We start from the raw sequence: 16,229 nt of genomic DNA on the forward strand, positions 1-16,229 counted from the left end.
GGGCAATGTTAGCATCCTAAGACAATGTCCAGATACAATATCTGGCTCTGGAGTTCTGTGAAGTCACTGCCTGAACTTGGACAAGTTAGTTGCACTCTCAGAGCTTCATGCTCTGATGAAGTTGTGTCATGGGTAACATGGTCCCTGGGGCCACCATTAGAACCCATGGGCTCATGGCTCCCATTTGAAAGCATCAGAGTCAGATGGCCCCATGTAAACCAATAGTGAAGGGAATTCCTCCACATCTGCTCAGTAGAGAATCTGCACCAGCAGGGAGGGAAGGAGGGAGAGGGGAGATTTTCACATTTCCCTCCTTGAGGGCCTCAGCTCAGCAAGTTGAGAGGATGTAACAAGTCACCTGTGATTGTGTCATGGTCTGCGGCCCTGAAGTCTGGTCCCCACCTATGCCTTCTGGGCTGGCCTGACTGGCTCTGGCTTGCTTACTCTCTGGTCACTTGTCTCAGTTCTTCTTTGGAAAACAAAGATGAGGCCTTCTCCAGATATGACCCCTGCCAGCTTCCATCAGCAGAATATCCTCAGTCACAAGTTGGGCATAATGGTACCCAATTCTCTATGGTTGTAAGGCATAAATAACAATATATTTTTAGCACCCAACTTTGCATAGTCAAATGTGATGAGCAATTTGAACACTCAAATCTTAAAACTAGGGAGTGAATAGCAGATCTGTAATAAGGATGCTGGTCTCCTGATAACCAATCTCCTCTCCCTCTCCATCTCCGTCTCCCTTTCCCTCTCCATCTCCCTCTCCGTCTCCATCTTCCTCTCCCTCTCCCTCTCTTTCTCCCTCTCCCTCTCCCTTTCCCTTTCCCTTTCCCTTTCCCTCTCCCTTTCCTTCTCCTTCTCCCTCTCCCTGTCCCTCTCTCCCTCCCTCTCTCTCCTAAGTTACTTTGAAAAGAAAATGATTGCTGTAAAACACAGACACACAGATGCGCTCATACCTAAGGAGAGTAGTTAGATAGAACCAATTGCAGTGTCTGATCTGGAATCTGAGAGAGCTGGACAGGGCCTGGCTCCCCTCTCAACTCTCAACCCCACAGGGAGCCAGTGTGTGTCTGGCTCAGGAAAGAATGCTGAGAGCATGAAAACTTTCTTTTCCCAAACATCCAGCAAGAACTACACAGAGGCATTGTGAGGACCAAATAAAATATTTAAACTTATGAGGTATATACAGGTATAAAATATATACATAAAATATGTGTTTATACTTCATGTACCTTGCAGGGTTAAAAGTCTACATAATAACGTTTAACATAATAAGTCTACATTTTAACATAAAAATGCTGAGTGACTACTAATAATTTTGGATTTTTTTGGCTATTGGAACTACTGTATTATTTGAGGATCAAGAAAGATAATGTATAAAAAAGGATTATCATGAACGTTAGTGGGTCACTGTGTTTCAGGAGGAGACAGGCTCTGTGCAGACACAAGGCAAGCACAAAGCCCACACGCAGAGCTCTGAAAGTTCCCTCTCTCGTGTGGCTCTGGCAACTACCCAGAGAAGACAGAACCACAGAGAGAAAGCTGGCCCTGCGGGTGAGCTTGCACACCCACATCTTCTGTTGTAATCCCATTTACCCAAGCAGCTTCTACTTGCAGGAAATGCAGTTTTCCAATAGTAAGTCACCTTGCTTTAATCAGTGTCTTAATCTTCAGGTTATTTTAACTTTCTACACACCTTCCTCCCTATGGAACAGACCTCCCTTTCTCTTGTCTTCTCCAAGAACAGCTCCCTGTAAGCCAGGCCCACGGAGAATTCCTGATCCAAGGACATGTGGCACATAGTCCTGCTCATTCTGTTACCTCACCAATGCAAGGAAGCTATCACAGCACTGTTGAGGTGTAGGTGGCTTATACACTAAAAGATTGTATCAGTTGCTCTGCCAGCACTAAGATAAAATACTTAACACCCATAACTTACAAGAGAAATGGCTTATTTGGCTCATAGGTTCAGAAGATTCAGCCTACAGTGTGCTGGCTTCAAGGCAGAAGTGGCACAATAGAGGGTGTGGTGGGGAAAGTTGCTCAACTGGTGGTGACCAGGAAGCAGAATGAGAGGGGAGGAGCTGGGGACAAGAACATACCCTTCTGTGTCTCACTCCAGTGACCCAGCTCTTCCAACCAGGCCCCACCTCCTAAGAGCACATTCACTAATGAACTCATTAATTCACCGATTAGTACAGCAACCCTATGATCCAACCACCTTCCAAAATCCCCACCTTCGGACACACTAGACCTGGGGGTTACTTTGGATATAAACCATAGCAAGAAGCTTCTCATGCAACCACAATGGCTATTACTTATTAAAATGAAGTTCATAGCATATTCCTGTGATACAAATTAAACATATTTCTCTGTGGATGTTCCATAATTTATTCTGGGTCCTTCACTCAACTGAGACCAGCTACTTATTTGGGGGGTGAACTTGGGGTGAGTCATGGTGATGATACTTTGCAGTGTCTCTCTCTAAGAGCTGAGATGGTGGTCCTCTGCTCACCTCGTAGAACAACTGTCAGGTCCAATAGAACAACAAGCAGCAACAGCACTGACATTAGTGGCTGCTTCTCACAGAGAAACTCTGTGTGACAGGCACTATGCTGAGTCCCCTGCAGTAACTGACTGACAGGTCCCCTCAACAATGGTCCCAGTTACAGAAGAGAAAGCTGCTATAGTTTGCATGGAGATGTTCTCCAAGAGCCTCATGTGATCTCCTACATAAGGCTTTTGGAAGACGACTGAATCATGGGGTGATATAGCTGACTTGCTGGTAGGAGATCAAAAGAGTTAGGTTGCTGGGACCATAATCTAGAAGTGCTTCCCTCCTTCCCCAGCTCCTTCCTTCTCTGTCTTCTTTCTGACCACCATGACATGAGCAGCTTTCTTCCAGCATGTTCCTCTTCCATGTCATTTCTGCCTGGGAGCCAGCCAAATACAGACTGAAGCAGAACCAGAATAAACCTGTCTTCAATTAAACTGCAGGTATTGTGTCTCAGTAGTATGAAATTGACTGAGACAGGAACCAAGACACAGAGAGCTTGTTTGAGGTCACACAGCTAGGAAGTGACATGCCTATGGTAGTAATAGGCTCAGGAGACCGGTACAGGAGTGTCAAACACCAGGACATGGAAAATTCCCATCAGATATGGCTCTGTGGTCAGGGATAGTACAAGCTGGGCACTGGTGGAGGTGGAGTTTTCAGTGACACATTGTAAATGCCTTCCATTGTCACAAGGTGTGACACAGAGGGTGAAAAGATTACTTGGAGATGATACTTGGTCTGAATATCAAGGGACCTAGAGGGACTGCTCCACAGAACCAATTCAGCATGAGAAATTCTCCAGGAACATTGTCCAGTGGAAACCTCTGTGGCTGTTTATTGGCAACTCAAGGATGTAAGAACAAAGATGCAGGAGAAAATCATTTGCAACTTGTGTACAGGAGTTTTGATAAGGGGACAGGGAAGTAACAGGATGCTCCATGACCTAATTTAAGCAAGTTTATCAGAGGAACACAAGACCAGAGCAAACAACTCTGAGAGTAGCTTGTTGATTCAGTCTGGCTGTTGCCCTGATCTAAACTTTAACCACACATGCCAGAAGTCTTGCACCATCACCCAGGGATCCCTTCATCTTTACATTCATTTGAATGCTTGAAGCATCCTCCAGCCAGAGTGCAGCAGAGGTCCCAGTGGTTAGAGGCTGCTCTGGGGAGATCTCAGAGCACCACCTCCCTGGGCCTGCCAATATAGGCCTTTGTTACAGTGCTCACCAATGCAGGCCACATGTGGGGAGCATCTGAAGCTGGAGCAAGGCTGGTCCCGAGTACAAAGAGCACCTGAGGAGAGCCATGTGAATAAGCTGCTCCAGCTCAGAGAACACCAGGTACCCAAAGCAAACCAAGGAAACAGGTTGCTAGGCAGAGAGGTATCACATGAAATCATCCTGATGAATGTGTAAGTAAACATGCTGCAGCTGTTGAACAGTTCCTTTTCTCCCATCTGGAGAGAGGACTCCACCCGACCTCAGCTTTCTGTTTTCTGACTCTCACCTTTATTTTTTCATTCTTCATTATCCTTTGCCCTGAGAATTTTGAGAGCTGCCCTGGATACAGCAGCCATGAAGAGGAGAATGGCTGGCCCAGGGTAGTCCCTGGAAGATTCATCCTCTCACCCTTTGCCCTCAGCTTTCATGAACACCTAACTCATCTGCTCACAACATCTCTACTCCTTGGCCATCTGAGTCTGTGTCACAATACCCACAGTTCCTAATGTGAGACAGCAGTGATGCCCTGAGTTTTGCCTTTTTTGTGGAAATGCCATAGGCTTGGTAATATATAATGAACAGGAATTTACCTGGAGGCCAGGACAACCAAGACAGAAGGGGCAGGATTGATAAGGGCTTTCTTACCGGTCGTCATATGGAGGAAAGCATCATGTGAAAGCAGGAGAGAAAGAGACAGAGAGAGGAAAGAACTCAAACGCACAACCACAAACACTTATATCACCAGTATTAATCCATTCATGAGGATAGAGCCTTCCCCTCCAGCACTGTTGCATAGAGATTAAGTTTTTCACATATGCTTTTTAGGGATACATTCAAACCACAGCAGCTCTCATGTACAGTTTCACACCTGGATCAATAACTGGGTGGTATAGGCAAATAAGCACCAGCATGTTTTATAGAGGCCAGACTGCCTGTGTGGCAGGGGAAGAGGTGCATGCGTGGGTACAGAGCAGCCAAGGCCCTCTCTCCATAGCTCTGAGGTAGTGGGCATGGAGCCCTGGAACTCCTGATAAGATGGGGCTATGGTACCAGTCATCAATGTCAGGGCAGAATATGGGGTACAGAGCTGTAGGCCACCTATCCATTCAGGAGGAGGTACTGCCGTTCCCTCCTTGGGCCTGATACCTTGGGTAGCTAAAATCAAGGCTAGGGACTCAGTTTCCACAGTTTTACATTGGACATGATCCTTCCTGTTGTCTTTCACAGACAGTGTTCCTAGAGGCCACTGGGAACTGAGGGTGGGCTAAGGGGGTCCCAGCTCACACCTTCCTTCTTCCTGCTACTCTGTGAGCAAGAACAGTCATGGACACGGGGTTGTATTTATCATATCTAGCAGCAAGCATGTCAAGGGTATGCTAGGTACATCAGGGCACAGCCATTGCATAGCACTTAGATTTTCTGCAAAGGAAAAGGGAAACTCTGAGAGAACTGATACCTTTCCATGCAGGACTATTACCTGGGTCCTGAAGACCAGTAGGCACACGTGGGTGGGAATTTGTTGTACATTGCACATCTGTAGAGCTGCATAGGGATAGCATGGTATTTGCATGGCATGGGCTTATCTGACTCTATGAAGACTGGCAGGGGTGGGAGGCAGGATGCCTGGTGTTATTAGACCCATTTTACAAAAGATAAAACTGATGCTTAAAGAGATGTTATAAAGCCAGACCCAGGTCGCTTAGAAATCCAGGTCCTTTCACTGCATCTCACAACCTGTAGTACTATGACAGTCTAGTTGTTTGCTGAGAATTTGTGAGGTGGCAGATGGCCTGGACCTGGACAGTGCCTGGCTTTGAGTCAAAGGCTTAGAATCTTGAGGGTTTGGGATAATGGTTTCCCTATGAGCCAGAGGGAGTATGGAAAACCCCGGCATGGACAGCGCAGAGACCAAGGAGAGAGGGAGGCACTAGAGACCAATGAATGGGGTCCAGTGAGGAAGTAGGGCAGGAGCTTCCAGCAAAGCCTCTTTGGATCTGACCAGTACCCTGACATCTTGAATCCAAGGCCAGCCCTGGGCCCATCCTTTCCTCCACAGTAAAGGACTCTGACAAGAAGTTTGTCATGCACTCAATGCATGGACATCCCAAAGCCCTGAGAGTGGTGGCTAGGGGCAGTAGCCTGCAATGGAGGGGTCTTGTGCCAGACACAGCTGGCCCCAGCAGTGAAGGCAGCAAGGGGAGCAAAGTGCTGGGTAGTCCAGAGCCTTCTCTGACCATCCAGAGGGGACCTGTGGACACATAGCTGCCTGATAGTCACCCAGGTCTTCCCAACTGCCTGCATTTGCAGCTGAGCTTGATTGGGCTGGAGTCTGAGGCCTCAGTGCAGAGGAGACAAATATGCCTTCCTGCACATTCCCTTCCATTCCTACCCTTCCCCTTGGCCCAGCCTCTCGACACTCGCAGGCTGAGCACTGCTGAGGAGAGAAACCTCCAGGGATTGTTTTTAATAGACCAGAGGAAAAGGGGGTTAAAAAAATAGCAGTGCATAATTAAGAAGCAACTGAAATTCTCTGTAACCTAATGAATAAATAAACCCTTGACAACTTCCCCCAACTGCTTTTGACAGGATAATTGGACCTAATGTCTTAATTTAATGCTTTCGATTCATTTGACTTTTGTTAATGAGATGTTAACATGCATTGCAGCAGTGTGCATTTGTTTGTGGCAGAGCAGCTATACCATGATTCAAGAAAAGGCAGCCTTTTATTTATTTTTGTTGGAATTTCACCCAATGGTGACCCACTCTGTGAGTCAAGGAGGGTAAAGTTGGGAGGGGTTGTTTTGTTGTTTGAGGCTAGAGGTTTGCCTTTTCTTTCTTCCTTGTCCTTGGAGAAACAAGAGGGAACTGGTACTGCCAGTGGGTCCAGAGTTCAGTGGGACTAGAGATATGGGGCAGGTCCACAGGGGAGCTGTAAGTGTCTCTCACCAGCCTAATGTGTGGCCACATCCTCATTTACTCAGCCATGGGAATAATACTTACCTGTCCTACACAGAGGGCAGAGAGAATTGGACCTGGATGGGGTGTCTGTTGGGGCAGGAGGACAGACACAGATCCCAGCAGCCTGTCCAGGGACGATGCTTGGCTCCAAGTGCAGCAGTTCAGGGAGAAGAGGTGCCAGGGTTCACCCAGGACAGTGGGGATTTGTCCAGAGGGAGGCACAATCAGGCACCTAGTGTCCAGGCTCTCCGGGCACACAGCAGAGCCAATCAGGAGTCCCAACAGCTTCTACCTTTGCTTTCTTTTTTCTTTTTTTTTTGGTTTTTCTCCGGTACCAGGGACCGAACTCACGACCTTGCGCTTGCCAGGCAGGCGCTTTGCCGCTGAGCTAAATCCCCAGCCCCTACCTTTGCTTTCTTGATCAACAACGTGGTCTGAAGCTTCATCTCTAACTTGCCACAAAGGCCAAATGGGCAGTGCCCCTATGTTGTCAGTGCCATTGAATGTGGAGCCATTCTTATTGAAAAGGAGGCCTGGCCTAGCTGCTTTTGGGGCTCCAGAATGAAGTGCCCCCAAGTCTCAGAGGAAGGAAGGAGGTCTTACCTTCCACATGTCACCTGCAGGCAAGGTGGGTGTTAGAGCCCAGGGCTTGGGCATCTCTCACCTGCCTTTTCATGTCAGCCTGCAATGTGTATTAGGGCCTGACCTAAGAAGATGCCTCTGCTTTGTCCCTAAAGCCCCAGCATGAAGAGAATCACGAGGAGGAGGAGGCTCAGCCTTAGCCACCACGTAGCTATGCCTAAGATTACTTTCTCATGGATCTCACAGCTCAGGGGACAGAGCAGCAGAAACCACCTGGCCATTTGACCACAGCGCTCCTCTTCCTGGCCTTCAGGGCAGGTCACAGCAGCCCCAAACCAGTGCACAGTGGGTCTAGTTTTGGACAAACTAAGATACCCAACAAACCACTCAAAGCCTACAGGTGCACAGGTAGATGCCCAAAATGGCCTCTACGCTGCTTTTTTGTTTTTTAAAGAAGAAAAAGAAACCCAAAAAGCAAAATTTTGAAATAAGATGATAGGAGGGTAATAATGGTTAATACATTGCTTATTGCTATCCTTAAATTAATTACTCAGAGTAGAAGATATTAGCATTTAATTGTCCAAACAGTATTAGCACAAACCTTTCTTTTCAATGAACTGAGAGAAATTAGTAGCATAACTATCTTAACTATCTTTTATATATCTATATCTATTTGCTTTTCCCTTCCTTCTATTCTCCATTCCCACACCTGCTCCTCTTTCCTTTTGAAGTTTCTTCCCATTTTACAATATCTATTGTACATTATGAATCTTATTTATTTTTGCAGCTTCTCACACTACAGAAACAATATGATGTTTATACATTTGTATCTCATTTATTCACTTATGAGTATGGTCTCAAATTGCATCTATCTACCTATAAAAGTCTCCAGTTTATCCTTCTTTATGGCTGAGTAATACTCCATTGTATAAGAAGACCACATCTTTTATTATCCATTCCTCTATGAATGGGTATTTGGGTTGTTTCCAAAATCTAGCTATTAGAACTTATGCTGTTATAAACATGGGACATATATATATCACCGTGGGTATAATGTTTTTTATTCTTCTGGGAAGATATCTAGAAGGGGAATGAATAGCTGTGTTAAATGTGACCTCCAATCCTAGTTTTTGGAGGACTCCATGCTGATTTCCATAGTGGTTCCACCAGTCTACACTGCCAGGAATAGTGGAGAAGGGTTCTTTATCCACACAGCTCTGCCAGCATGTTATTGTTTGATTTCTTGATGATAGCCATTCTTTCTGGGGTGAGATGAAATATGAGTGTTGTTTTAATTTGCATTTTTCAAATGATTAATGGTGCTGAACATTTTTCCATGTATTTATTTACCATTTGTATTTCTTCATCTGAGAAATGTGTATTCATCACAGGTGCCTATTTTTGCACTGATTTTCAAGCCTAGTTTTTACCGGTATCATGCTGTTTTTATCACAGTAGATTTATAATATAATTTCATGTCAGGGATTGTGATGCCCCCTGCCTTACCATTTTTGCCAGAAATGCCTTAGCTATTGTAGGTCTATTCTGGTTCCAAATGAATTTTCAGATGGTTTTCCCTAATTTTGTGCGATATATTATAGGATTTTTGATCAGAAATGCATTAAATCTGTATAGCAGTTTTGGCAGTATTTTCACTATATTAGTTCTTCCTAACCAAGAGCAAGAGATCTTTCCATTTTCTGATGTCTGCTTCAATCTCCTTTTTCAGAGTACTGTAGTTTTCAGTGTAGATGTTTTTTACATCCTTTGTTAGATGGAGTCCTAGGTATTTCTTTTCAGAGGGGCTGGTATTGTGAAAGGTGTTGTTTCCCTGGTTCTCTCTAAGTGATTTGTTAATTTATATGCAGGAAGGTGATTGATTTTTCAGTCAAGCTATGCTACTGAATTTGTTTATTAAATCTAGTTAGTATTTTAGTGGAGTTTTTGGGGTCTTATGTGTAGCATATCCCGTCATCTGCAAATATTGATAATTTAACTTCTTCCTTTCCCATCATTATTCTTTTTATTTTCTTCTCTTTTCTAATTGCTCTTGCTAAAGTTTCTAGGACTATGTTGAAGAAGAATGAAGACAATGAACATCTTTGTCTTGTTACTGACTTTAGAGAGAAAGCTTTCAGTTTTTGTCCATTTACTATGATGCTGGTTGTTGGTTCATCATAGATGGTTTTCATCAGATTGAGACAAAGACTATCTATTCCAATTTTCTGTAGGATTTTTCTCATAAATGAGTGCTGGGCTTTGTCAAAAACGTTTTCTGCATGTGTTGAGATGATCATATGATTTTTGTCCTTCACTCTGTTAATATGGTATTATATTACATTTATTGATTTACATATGTTGAACCATCCCTGCGTCCCTGGAATAAATCCCACTTGGTCATGTTGTATAATCTTCTTGTTGATTTGCTGCATTCCGTTTGCCAGTATCTTATTGAGGATTTTTGCATCTATGTTCATTAAGGAGACTGGCCTGTAATTCTCTTTCTTAGTTGGGTTCTTCTCTGCTTATGTTTCCAGGAGTGAATTTGGGAGTATTCCTTTCCACTCAGTTTCATTAAAGACCTTTAGAAGTAGTGGTACTAGGTCTTCTCTAAATTTCTTATAGAATTCAGCAGTGAATCTGTCAGGGCCTGGGATTTTCTTTGTTGGTAGATTTTTAATTATATCTTTGATTTCATTGATTGACATTGGTTTTTTTAAAAGGATTTTTATATCTTCTTCATTCAGCTTTGGTAATTCATATGTATCTAAGAATCTGTCCATTTCTTCAGCATTTTCCATCTTATTAGCGTATAAGTTTTTGAAGTAAGTATAGACAATCTTCTGGATTTCTGCAGGGTCTTTGTGATTTCATCCACCCTTCTCATTCCTAATTGCATGGATTCAGTCTTTTTTGTCCTGTTTTTGATAAGGTTGGCTAAAGGTTTGTAAATTTTATTTAGTCTTTGATAGGACCAACTTTTTGATTCTTTCTATTGATTTTTAGTCTCTACTGTGTTAATTTCTACTGTGATCTTTATAATTTACTCCCTCATATAAGCTTTCAGCCTAGCCTGCTTTTCTTTTTCTAGAAGAATAAAGTTCACAATTAAGTTTTTATTTGCACTTTCTCTGTTTTCCTGATATGGGTATTCATTGCTTTAAATTTTCATCTTAAAACTGCTCACATTGTGTCCCATAAGTTCCGGTATGTTATATTGTCACTATCATTTAATTGTAGAAACTGTCTAATTTCTTCTTTAATTTCATCTATGACCCACTGGTTGTTCAGGAGGCTGTTATTTAATTTCAATGTGTTTATGAAGTTCTTGTTCTTGCTTTTGCCATTGATTTCCAATTTTATTGCACTATGGTCTGATAATATGCATGGGATAATTTCTATTCCTTTCATTTACTTAAGCATGTCCTATGAGCTAGTATGTGATCTATTTTGGAGAACATCCTGTGCAGCTGAGAAAAATGTATATTCTAATCTTGTGGGGTGGAGCACTCTATAGACATCTACTAAGTTCATTTGTTCAAAAGTTTGTTTCAGTTCTAATATTTCATTGTTGATTTTTTGTCTAGTTGATCTGTCCTTTTGTGACAGTGGGATATTGAGATTCCCCCAGTACAAATGTACTGGTGCTTATTTAATTTTTCATGCCCATTAATATTTGTTTTTCATAGTTGGGTGCACTGGTATTTGTTGCATATATATTTATAATTATTATCTCTTCCTCTTGGATTGTTCCCTTTACAAGGATGTAGTGACCTTCTTTATCTTTCTCAATCAGTCTTGACTTGAAATTCCCTTTGTCTGCAAATAGAATAGCTATTCCTGCTTTTTTCAAGATTCCTGACACAAGGAATATTGTTTTTCATCCTTTTACTTTCAGTCTATGATTTTCTTTTTGAATTAAATGTGCTTCTTGTATGCAGCATATTGTTGGATATTGCTCCTTGATCCATTCTGCCAGTCTGTGTCTTTGATTGGAGAATTGAGACCATTAACATTGATGATTATAACTGATATGTATTGACTTGTCTTTTTCATGTTATTTTCCTTTTTGGCTCCTCTCCTTTTCCCTTCCACCTGTTAATTTATTTGCCTTGCATTCTGGATTCCATCTGTTTGAGTTTATGGAGTTGTAGTCCTTGTTATTTCTTTCTAGAATGTCCTTCAAAACATTTTGGAGTGACCATAAGTTTCCTCAAGTGTTCTAGCAGCCTGCAGCCATCAGCACACCTTCTGCAGGCCAGAGCCCAGCTGGGAGCTGCCTGATGGAGCCAACAGCAGCTCTGAGTTCTGAGCTTAACCAGCCCCTCTCCAAAATGATTCCCCACCAATCACTGTCTCCCACAGGATGATTGAACCCGCAGCACTCACCACCAGCTAGTGCAGTTCTTCATGTCTGCAGCTCTGCTCCACCACTGTGTCTACATGTGGAGGCCTCTGTGATTGCCAGCGCTTGCCATGTGTCCAAAACTTTGTACCACTCCTTTCAAGCAGCGAGTCCCATCTCAGGGAGAAGGCACTTCCAGTTGCTGCTTCTTCACTGAAGTTTCTCTCTTCGCTTTCTCCATGGGCTTTAATTCACACTGCAGATCCTACCTGAGGAGCACTTCCCTCCTTCTTATCTTCCCTGAATTGCCATACCCAGGGTCTGGATTGGGACTCTGAGGGAGGCTCTTTCTCTGCCGCTTGTCACTCTACTATCTTGGTCCTTTTCTCCCTCTGCACTGCTTCACAACCTACTGTTACATCCCAAGGCAGGGACCATACTCCCTTGAGATACTAGATGAGGGTATGAATAAAATATAATGTTGAACTTGAAACATCTTAACATAACTTTTTTATTGAGTGTCAAATAGGTACAGAAAAGTTCAGTTTGTTGAATTTTCACAAACAGGGCCCAGACCTCCACCATCACCTCTGCCCCAGAAGCCCTTTGTGCCTTAATCACACACCCTGAGGAGTCTAACAGAGCTGATTTCTACCAGTATGGATATGCACTGATGTGTTTCAAAGTTTATGTAAGTGGAATCATTCCTCATGTGGTAAGATTTACTAAGATACAAAAAACTTCACCTAAGAAAGTGTCTAGTTTCTTCCAGGCAATCACTTCTCTAGCTTTTTAGTCCCATGCATTAACCTGGTATGTTCGTACTTTCCTGTAAATGTGATACACCATGTGCTATTGTTGTCTGATCTCTTTTTACTCAAAAGATTTTTCTGGGATCATTTCATCCATGAAAGTGTATTATTAAGAGTTAATTAGATTTTATTGCTAAATAAGCTTTTACTGTTTATTTACCCACAATTTTCTTAGATACCTGTTGTCACAGTTTGCGGCCTCTATTATTTTCCTAGACATACCTTAATAAATTGTCATAAACATGGTGGATTAAAACAACAGCTCTGGAGGCCAGAAATTTGAAATCAAGGTACGGAAAGGGTTGTACTTCTTTTGACTCCCCCTGTAGGAGAGAATCCTTCCTGTTCCTTCCTGGTTTTTGGCTCCTAGACACCCCATATTTGCATTACATCCTCCCTGTGTACCTCTGTCTCTGTGTCACAGGACACAAGGAATCTCAGATTTAGAGATAACCCTAATCCTACGTGACCTCATTATAATTTTACTAGTTACACTGCAAAAATCCTACCTTGTGTTAAGGTCACATGTTGAGGTCTAGGCAAAGATTTATCCCCACTGTGAGTGTAAGGGGGTAAGGTCTACTAGGAGGAGACTGGGCTGAGAGAATGGAATGGGTGGATTGACACCATTAATGGGAGTGTCCTTGTGATGGCATTGGGAGTTCAGCTCCTTTGGCTTTCTCTCTTTTGCCCTCTTTCTCCCCTTTCATATTCTGCATATGACATGTAGGAAGAAGGCTTTCCCCAGGTACCAGCTTTGAACTTTCCAGCCTCCTAAACTGAGGAAAGAAATGACTGGAATTTTTTTGTTTCTCTTTTTTGTCTTTTTGAGACAGGGTCTTGTTATGCAGTTCAGGCTGGGACTGAGCTCACTTTGTAGCCCAGGTTGCCCTCAACTCACAACTTTTCCTTCTACCTCAGCCTCCTGAGTGCTAGGATTACAAGTGTGTGCCACAGTGCCTGGCAAAATGGCTGTTCTTTATAAATGGCCTAGTGTGGTATTCTGGGGTAGTAGCATGCAACAAGCTAAGACAGGAACACCCAGGCTTGTGCCTAGCTCTGCTATCTGCAGACCCCTACTCATTCTGAAGGGTAAAGTGAGCTTGCAGGGTCCACTGAGCTAACACTTGTGAGAGTTGTGTAGATGGTAGAGCTCCAGAGATTACACAGGGTTAACACAGTGTCTTCTCATGGTGAAGGACAGATTGTGTTTCTGAAAACTCAATCTGAGTTCTGTGCAGTGGCAGTTTAGCTCAGTTCACTTGTGCAGACTCCTTTTGATGCTGAATAATAAAAAATATATTCTTCTCAGCCCTCACTGGTACTAAGTGATGAGTACGAGGGAAATGTGAGTTGAGGAGAAGTTGACTGTGAGATTTTACCTTATTCTTCATTGATCCTCAAGTGTCATCACTGTCCTGATTTGATGTCACTTTCTTGAATAACCATGAAATTTCTCCATTGATAAGATCTCTCCAAGATGGAAATAGGGAGTAATTTGGTATTTATGCAATACCACTTTCTTCTCAAAATAGAAATACAGTAATTATCATGAGGATTATTCTTGAGAAGTAGAGAGGAGGATGGGAGATACTGTGCAACTGGGTCTGCAGAAGGACTAATGTGGGCCCCACAGCTCCTGCTCATTTTCTTACTGGAGAGGTGAGATGAAGTTTTGATGCTGTATACAGGGAACTAAGTGGCTACTCCTGTCCACAGCCAGCCCAAGGTAATGACCCTGTCCAGAAGTCTGGAGACAGCACAGGAAGATGTCTGAAGGCTGCTGCAGTCTGCTTCCAGGTTTGTTCCTGGTGATCCTTGTAGTTCCAAGGACTCTCTCAACACCATTACTTCCTTGACAGCATGAGGACTCCCATGACACCCACTCTGTCCTGAGATAGAGAACAAGAACAAAGAATTCTTTGTTCAGATCCTTGTCACAATGTGTGACCATGAATGCACAGAAAAAGAAGATGATTGGAGATGAGATTTAATTCAATCACTTAGAACTCAGAGGGGCTGCTTCTTGGGCATAAGAGAACCTTAGGGAAACAGCAACCAGCTAAGACTGCTATAGACCGCTGAGTTACGTAGAAATATTATAGACAGTCAGATAGTGCTAGGCCCTCAAAGGAGCCAGTGCAGAAGATGGGATACATTGCAACTGCGGAGGAGACACAGACACATTGTTGAGGGCCAGACCTCAAGATGAAAGAGGAACTTAATGTGTCAGTGTACAGTCAATTTCTGTCTGGGGTGACAGGTGCCAAGAATGAGGTGCCTGCAGACAAAAAGAAAAACAAGAGAGAGACAGTTACGGGGTCAGGGGGCTTGCAGCCTCTCGACTAAAGCTTGGATTATCACTCTCCTTAGCCTTTTATTGGGAAACAAACAAAGAGCAGCAACAGGGCAAATGGGAGGAATAATTAACAGGACTGGTGAGGTAAATACAACTCAATTATCACAGGAATGAGACTTAGTTAGCCATCATCTTATGCATATCCCAGCAAGGTATCTAGTGTTGTCCCAGTGGCTTCCACAGAGACACAGGTCTTGCTATCATTTCCTTTTTTTTTTTGGTTTTTTGCCGGTACCGGAAACCGAAATCATGACCTTGCGCTTGCCAGGCAGGTGCTGTGCCACTGAGCTAAATCCCCAGCCCCTTATCATTTCTTTTTATACTAATGCTTTTGCTAGATTTCCTCCAGAATCAAACAATCATATGACTTGGTCAGGCCCGAAGTCCCAAATAAGTAATACACTGAAAGATAAACTAAAGAATGTCCTTCTCCACACTAATGCACCCACATAGTTCCCCTATGGATAAGCAACAGTGATTGATATTCTAAATAGATATCTATCACCTTGGGATGGTGGATAGGAAGAGACCCTGATCTGCCCTCCAGGAAAAGCCCCTGTTCTGTTTCATGCCCACTTGCTACCTGACTTGCTTCCCCATTTGATCCCTATTCAACCAACGGTACCTGGGCAATCATGCTCCTAATCTTACTGGTTGACCATAGTTTTGTCCCACCTCATGCCCAGCTTGTGATTTCCCATTTTTCCCCACTTTGGATCTGCCTCATCTCTTGGTTTTGCTCTATAAAAATCCCTTGAAAAGACAGGGTCCTTGGAAACCCACTCAAAACCCCTTCTGTCTCTCTCTCAAACAGAAACTTTCCTTCCCCAATAAATATGTTCTGCTCTTAACCTCTGATGTTTCTAGACTCATTCTTTGATTTTAGAGAACACAAAGTCATACCAGACATCTAGCAGGTTGAGAGTTTCTTTCCCCTTTATCAAGACCTCCATGGCAATTTATTTGTAACTTAAAAGACATGACAATGAAAATGTCAAAGAAAAGCATTTTCCAACATAAGCTATAGGACTTTTTGTCAGGGGATAGGGCTAGAATGGGTTGACTTCTTTACTGTGGCACATATCAACATAGTTTAGACAATCTTATCAGGATGGAGGGAAGGCACTGGGCAAAGCAAACATTCCTGAAAGTAACTTGCTCTTATTCTGCTGACTGTCATCCTGTAGAGTCTGATCTAACTCTACTATTTATTCCAGGAGCACAGGAACTGCTGTTACCCAACGTTACTTCCTGCTCAGTTTTCAACACTCCATTAGCCAGCATTTCCCCCAGAGACCTTGGTGAGCCCTAGAGGTCCCCTGCCTACTTTCACTTCTTTTTCCTGGAGAAGTATTTTTTACCCTCTCCTGGGCAAGGACGTCCAGCCAGGA

Source organism: Chinchilla lanigera, unplaced genomic scaffold (genome assembly GCF_000276665.1).
Source record: "Chinchilla lanigera isolate Chin_1 unplaced genomic scaffold, ChiLan1.0 scaffold00011, whole genome shotgun sequence".
In the NCBI taxonomy this organism is placed as follows: domain Eukaryota; kingdom Metazoa; phylum Chordata; class Mammalia; order Rodentia; family Chinchillidae; genus Chinchilla; species Chinchilla lanigera.